The sequence below is a fragment of the Rhinopithecus roxellana genome, chromosome 2 (genome assembly GCF_007565055.1).
Source record: "Rhinopithecus roxellana isolate Shanxi Qingling chromosome 2, ASM756505v1, whole genome shotgun sequence".
NCBI lineage: Eukaryota > Metazoa > Chordata > Mammalia > Primates > Cercopithecidae > Rhinopithecus > Rhinopithecus roxellana.
In genome coordinates this window covers 144024234-144031411 of record NC_044550.1, presented here as the reverse complement: position 1 = coordinate 144031411, position 7178 = coordinate 144024234, and the positions used below count along the sequence as shown (strand labels likewise).

Genomic DNA, 7178 nt, shown 5'->3' with positions numbered 1-7178 from the left:
CCTTTGGAAATCCGAGCTGTGTGGATCACCTGAGGTCAAGAGTTCGAGACTAGCCTGGCCAACATGGTGAAACCCCGATCTCTACTAAAAATACAAAAATTAGCTGGGCATGGTGGCGCACGCATATAATCCCAGCTATTCGGGAGGCTGAGGCAGGAGAATCGCTTGAACCTGGGAGGCAGAGGTTGCAGTGAGCCAAGTTTCTTGGCTCTGCACTCCAGCACCACTGCACTCCAGCCTGGGTGGTAGAGTTAGACTGTCTCAAAAAAAGAAAAAAAGAAAATAAATCAAGACTAATGTGATATCATGGTATAATAAAAAATATCTATTTAGAGGCCGGGCGCGGTGGCTCAAGCCTGTAATCCCAGCACTTTGGGAGGCCGAGACGGGCGGATCACAAGGTCAGGAGATCGAGACCATCCTGGCTAACATGGTGAAACCCCGTCTCTATTAAAAAATACAAAAAACTAGACGGGCGAGGTGGTGGGTGCCTCTAGTCCCAGCTACTAGGGAGGCTGAGGCAGGAGAATGGTGTAAACCTGGGAGGCGGAGCTTGCAGTGAGCTGAGATCTGGCCACTGCACTCCAGCCTGGGCGACAGAGTGAGACCCCGTCTCAAGAAAAAAAAAATATATATCTATTTAGTCTTTGTCCTCATTTCGCGCCCAGCGCTCCTAACACCTTTGTAATTTCCCAAGTGGTACATTGAAAAGAGTGTCTTTTGTTACTCATAGAAAGCCCCTTTCAACCATACCTGAGTTTTTTGTTTTTGTTTGGTGACAGGGTCTCACTCTCTCACCCATACTGGAGTGCAGTGGCATGATCACAGCTCGCTGCAGTCTTGACTTCCTGGGCTCCAGCAATCCTCCTGCCTCAGCCTCCCAAATAGCTCGGACTACAGGCACATGTCACCACATCTGGCTAATTTTAAAAATTTTTGGGCCGGGCGTGGTGGCTCAAGCCTGCAATCCCAGCACTTTGGGAGGCCGAGACGGGCGGATCACGAGGTCAGGAGATTGAAACCATCCTGGCTAACACGGTGAAACCCTGTCTCTACTAAAAAAATACAAAAAGCTAGCCGGGCGAGGTGGTAGGCGCCTGTAGTCCCAGCTACGTGGGAGGCTGAGGCAGGAGAATGGCGGGAATCTGGGAGGCGGAGCTTGCAGTGAACCGAGACCTGGCCACTGCACTCCAGCCTGGGTGACAGAGCAAGACTCCGTCTCAAAAAAAAAATTTTTTTTTGTAGAGGCAGGGTCTCACTGTGTTGCCCATGCTGGTTTTGGGGTCCTCCTGCCTTGGCCTCCCACAGTACTGGGATTGCAGGCATGAGCCACTGCACCGGGCCCACACCTTCACAAGTTCATGAAGTGACTTTGGGAAAACCCCTAAGGAGGGGGCGCTGGCTGTTAGGGGAGCTATCTTTGTGATTAGAGAGTTGAAACTTTTGGCTCCACTGTTCAACCTCTGGAGAGAGTAGGAGGGTTAAAATTTGAGTTCAATAAGTAATGGCCAGTGAGTTAATCAATCATGTCCACATAATGGAACCTCCATAAAACCCCTACACAACAGGGTACAGAGACCTTCCAAGTGAGTGAACAAACACATCAAGATGCTGGGAGGTCAAAAGGATGTGGCTGGAGGAAAAAAAAAAAAAAAGATGCTGGAAGGGTGGCACACCTGGAGATCATGGAAGCTCCACCTGTCCTCCTACCTTGCCCTGTGCATCTTTTCCACCTGGCTGCTCCTGAGTTGCATCCTTTACAACGAACGGGGTGATGGTATGCAAAGTGTGCTCCTGAGTTCTGTGAGCCATTCTAGCAAATTATGGAACCCAAAGAGGGGATTGTGAGAACCCTTTATTTATAGTCAGTTGGTCAGAAGTATAGGAAACCCACTGGCTCCTGCATGGTTTTCTAAGTACAGCAGCTGTTCTCCTTCCTACTCCAGCTGTTTCAGGAGCAACAGAATCAAGGTCCTCTAGGCTCAGGGAGGTTATGAATTTAGACCTTGACCTTAGGGCTTGACAACAACAGATAACTACTAATTAGAACTGGCTGGCTGGGCCAGGTGCAGTGGCTCACACTTGTAATCCTAGTACTTTGGGAGGCTAAGGTGGGAGGATCACTTGAGGTCAGGAGTTCAAGACCAGCCTGGCCAATAAGGTGAAAAATTACAAAAATTTTTCTACTAAAAATTTTTACAAAAGTACTAAAAGTAAAAAAGTACTAAAAGTCTCTACTAAAAGTACAAAAATTAACTGGGCATGGTGGCGTGCACCTGGAATCTCAGCTACTCAGGAGGCTGAGGCAGGAGAAACCCTTGAATCTGGGAGGTGGAGGCTTTTTTGAGACTGTCTAAAAAAACAAACAAAAAAAGGTGTAGGAATCCCAAGCTTGCATTTTGGCATCAAAGAGTAGTCTTATGGGACTGAGCCCTTCCTCAGTGGGTTCTGTGCTAACTCCAGACAGTTAGTGTCGGAATTGAGATAAATTGTAGGACACTCAGCTGTTGTCTGCAGAGAACTGGTGAATTGCTTGGTGTGAAAAACCTACCTGGTTTTCCGGACATGTGTTGTGTTGTCAGAAGTGTTCTGCAGAAGTGTAGGAAAAAAGGGTTCTTTTTTTCCTTTTCACTAGTGATAAGTGCTAGGCAGGAAATAGAAGAATGATACCATAGAGAATAGCAGATAGCACCTGTTGAGTTAACTTAGATCAGGAGAGCCCTTTCTGGAGCATTTAAGCTGAGCTTTAAAGGATGAGAAGAATCCAGCCATGGGAAGAGCATTCCAGGCAAGGGAAAAGGCAAGCACAACCCTCGAGGCCTTGAGGATGGAAAGGGCCAGGCTGCCCTAGAACCAGACCAAGGTCAGTGTGCAGAGGGTGTAGTGATTGAAGGCACAGTGGATGAGGTGAGGCTGTGAGGCAGGGAGGAGCTCTTCATGTGAGTGAGGCCTTAAAGGCCATGGTTTTAGGGGGAATCATTGCCCCAGTTTGCTCAGAACTGAGGGTTTCCTGAAATGCAGGACTTTCAGTGCTGAAATCAAGAAAGTCCTGGGCAAAACAGGATGAGGTCACCCTAGCCACGGTAAGGAAATGTGCCAAGCTGATATTGTGCTCTGCTCAGACTGCAATAGGCAATCACTGAGGGTTTTGTTTTTGAGACAGTTTCACTCTTGTTGCCCAGGCTGGAGTGCCATGGCACCATCTCACCTCACTGCAACATCCACCTTCCGGTTTCTTTTCTTTTCTTTTTTTTTTTTTTTGAGACGGTATCTCACTCTGTCGGCCAGGCTGGAGTGCAGTGGCACAATCTCGCCTCACTGCAAGCTCTGCCTCCCGGGTTCATGCCATTCTCCTGCCTCAGCCTCCCGAGTAGCTGAGACTACAGGTACCTGCCACCACGCCCAGCTAATTTTTTGTATTTTTAGTAGAGACGAGGTTTCATCATGTTAGCCAGGATGGTCTTGATATCCTGACCTCGTGATCCACCCACCTCAGCCTCCCAAAGTGCTGAGATTACAGGCGTGAGCCATCGTGCCTAGCCAACCTTTTGGTTTCAAGCAATTCTCCTGCTTCAGCCTCCCAAGTAGCTGGGATTACAGGCAACTGCCACCATTCCCGGCTATTTTTTGTTTGTATTTTTAGTAGAGACAGGGTTTCACCGTGTTGGCCAGGCTGGTCTCGAACTCCTGACCTCGTGATCCGCCTGCCTTGGCCTCCCAAAGTGCTGGGATTACAGGCATGAGCCACCACGCCCAGCTGGCAGTCACTGAAAGGTTTTTTTTTTTTTTTTTTTTTTTTTGAGACGGAGTCTTGCTCTGTCGCCCGGTCTGGAGTGCAGTGGCCGGATCTCAGCTCACTGCAAGCTCCACCTCCCGGGTTTACGCCATTCTCCTGCCTCAGCCTCCCCAGTAGCTGGGACTACAGGCGCCCGCCACCTCGCCCGGCTAGTTTTTTTTTTTTTTTGCATTTAGTAGAGACGGGGTTTCACCGTGTTAGCCAGGATGGTCTCGATCTCCTGACCTCGTGATCCGCCCGTCTCGGCCTCCCAAAGTGCTGGGATTACAGGCTTGAGCCACCGCGCCCGGCCACTGAAAGGTTTTAAGTCAGAAATGATGACTAATGATTTCTGATTTTAAAGGTCACTCTGGCTTTTGTGTGGCGAATGCTTAAGAAAGGAGCGAGTTGGAAACAGAGTTGGCCAGTTAGCCAATTATTACACTCTTCCATGCAAGAGATGATGGGGCATTGAAATAGATTGAAGATGGAGAGATATGAATGGATACAAGATACATTTTGGAGGTAGAATGAACAGGACTTGGAAATGTATGTGGAGAAAGCAAAGGAGTTAAAGATGATATCTGGAGCAGCACAACTCACAGTTGTAAGATGTGGAACCAACCTAACTGCCCATCAAGCAATGAGTGGATAAAGAAAATGTGGTATATACACACTGTGGAATACTACTCAGCCACAAAAAGGAACGAAATAATACCTTTTGCAGCAACTTGGATGGAGCTGGAGGCCATTATCCTAAGTGAAGTAATTCAGGAATGGAAACCAAATATCACATGTTCTCACTTATGAGTAGATGCTAAGCTATGATGATGCAAAGACATAAGAATGATATAATGGGCTGGGCGTGGTGGCTCACACCTGTAATCCCGGCACTTTAGGAGGCTGAGGTGGGCAGATCTTGAGGTCAAGTTTGACACCAGCCTGGCCAACATGGTGAAACCCTACCTCTACTTAAAAAATACAAGACTCAGGGTCTGGGGCCTTGGTGGCCGGGTGAATGAGTGGAGGCTGGAGTTTTCTCGGACTCTGAAGCCCACTGCCCCATTAGACCCTGCATGTGTGGCGGGGACACATGTCACCCCACAGCTCTCTTTGCGTGACCTCCCGACCACTCATTCCTGCCTAACCCTAGTATTCCTTCCTTAGCCTCAAGGTCCCAGTGCCACCCTCTCCCCACGACCCCTTTAGTCAGGCATGCGACCGCCACACGTCCCACTTTGTGTGATAGACCACTCGCATCTCTCTCTCCTCCCTCAGTTGCCTTTTCAGAGGTCACCTCCCCCGTAGAGCCTTTGTGCGGGGATGAGGAGGAGTGTCTTGGATCGAGAACAGGTGCCTGTAACCCACTGAGCGCCCCTTCATTCCGTCTCTCTCCGCCCTTTGTAGAGGGTCACCATGAAGTTCAATCCCTTCGTGACGTCGGACCGCAGCAAAAACCGGAAACATCACTTCAATGCCCCCTCACACGTGCGCAGGAAGATCATGTCATCCCCGCTCTCCAAGGAGCTGCGGCAGAAGTACAATGTCCGCTCCATGCCCATCCGCAAGGACGACGAGGTCCAGGTAGTTCGAGGACACTACAAAGGTCAGCAAATTGGCAAGGTAGTCCAGGTGCACAGAAAGAAATATGTCATCTACATCGAGCGGGTGCAGCGTGAGAAGGCCAACGGCACAACCGTCCATGTGGGCATTCACCCAAGCAAGGTGGTTATCACCAGGCTAAAACTGGACAAGGATCGGAAAAAAATTCTTGAACGCAAAGCCAAGTCTCGACAAGTCGGAAAAGAGAAAGGCAAATATAAGGAAGAACTTATTGAGAAAATACAGGAATAAATAGAACCTGTTGTGCAACCACAGTTTAACCGGAGATTTTGAGGCTAGTGTGTGTTTCTTTCGAACTTTTCAGAATGTCTCTGGAATATTTCATATCCTGTTTTGCTACCTGTGGCTCTGTAAATCTACTTTTGCAATTTCAATTAATAATTTTATGATTAAAAATGGGAAATGCTTCCTAATTCCAAAAAAAAAAAAAAAAAAAATACAAAAAGTGGGGGGCGGAGCAAGATGGCCGAATAGGAACAGCTCCAGTCTCCAACTCCAAGCGCGAGCGACACAGAAGACCGGTGATTTCTGCATTTTCAACTGAGGTACTGGGTTCATCTCACTAGGGAGCTGCTGCAGCCCGACCAGCGAGAGCTGAAGCAGGGAGAGGCATCGCCTCACCTGGGAAGCGCAAGGAGGAAGGGAATCCCTTTTCCTAGCCAGGGGAACTGAGACACACAACACCTGGAAAATCGGGTAACTCCCACCCCAATACTGCGCTTTAAGCAAACGGGCACACCAGGAGGTTATATCCCACACCTGGCCGGGAAGGTCCCACGGCCACGGAGCCTCCCTCATTGCTAGCACAGCAGTCCGCGATCTAACCGCAAGGCAGCAGCGAGGCTGGGGGAGGGGCGCCCGCCATTGCTGAGGCTTAAGTAGGTAAACAAAGCCGCTAGGAAGCTCGAACTGGGAACTGGGTGGAGCTCACAGCAGCTCAAGGAAACCTGCCTGTCTCTGTAGACTCCACCTCTGGGGACAGGGCACAGCTAAACAACAACAATAAAAAAGCAGCAGAAAACTCTGCACACGCAAACAACTCTGTCTGACAGCTTTGAAGAGAGCAGTGGATCTCCCCACACGGAGGTTGAGATCTGAGAACGGACAGACTTCCTGCTCAAGTGGGTCCCTGACCCCTGAGTAGCCTAACTGGGAGACATCCCCCACTAGTGGCAGTCTGACACCCCACACCTCACAGGGTGGAGTACACCCCTGAGAGGAAGCTTCCAAAGTAAGAATCAGACAGGTACACTCGCTGTTCAGCAATATTCTATCTTCTGCAACCTCTGCTGCTGATACAGGGTCTGGAGTGGACCTCAAGCAATCTCCAACAGACCTGCAGCTGAGGGTCCTGACTGTTAGAAGGAAAACTATCAAACAGGAAGGACACCTATACCAAAACCCCATCAGTACATCACCATCATCAAAGACCAGAGGCAGATAAAACCACAAAGATGGGGAAAAAGCAGGGCAGAAAAGCTGGAAATTCAAAAAATAAGAGCGCATCTCCCCCTGCAAAGGAGCGCAGCTCATCGCCAGCAACGGATCGAAGCTGGTCAGAGAATGACTTTGACGAGATGAGAGAAGAAGGCTTCAGTCCATCAAACTTCTCAGAGCTAAAGGAAGAATTATGTACCCAGCGCAAAGAAACTAAAAATCTTGAAAAAAGAGTGGAAGAATTGACACCTAGAATAATTAATGCAGAGAAGGTCATAAACGAAATGACAGAAATGAAAACCATGACACGAGAAATACGTGACAGACGCACAAGCTTCAGTAA

At 48.9% G+C, this 7178-nt stretch overlaps 1 pseudogene across 1 annotated transcript; it reads left to right on the top strand.

The window, feature by feature from the left end:
* Positions 1-338: 338 nt before the first annotated feature.
* LOC104679163 lies at positions 339-5829 on the top strand (annotated as a pseudogene). The gene is made up of 2 exons (XR_004053554.1): positions 339-401; positions 5183-5829. The product of XR_004053554.1 is annotated as a 60S ribosomal protein L26-like 1 pseudogene (transcript).
* Positions 5830-7178: the final 1349 nt, after the last annotated feature.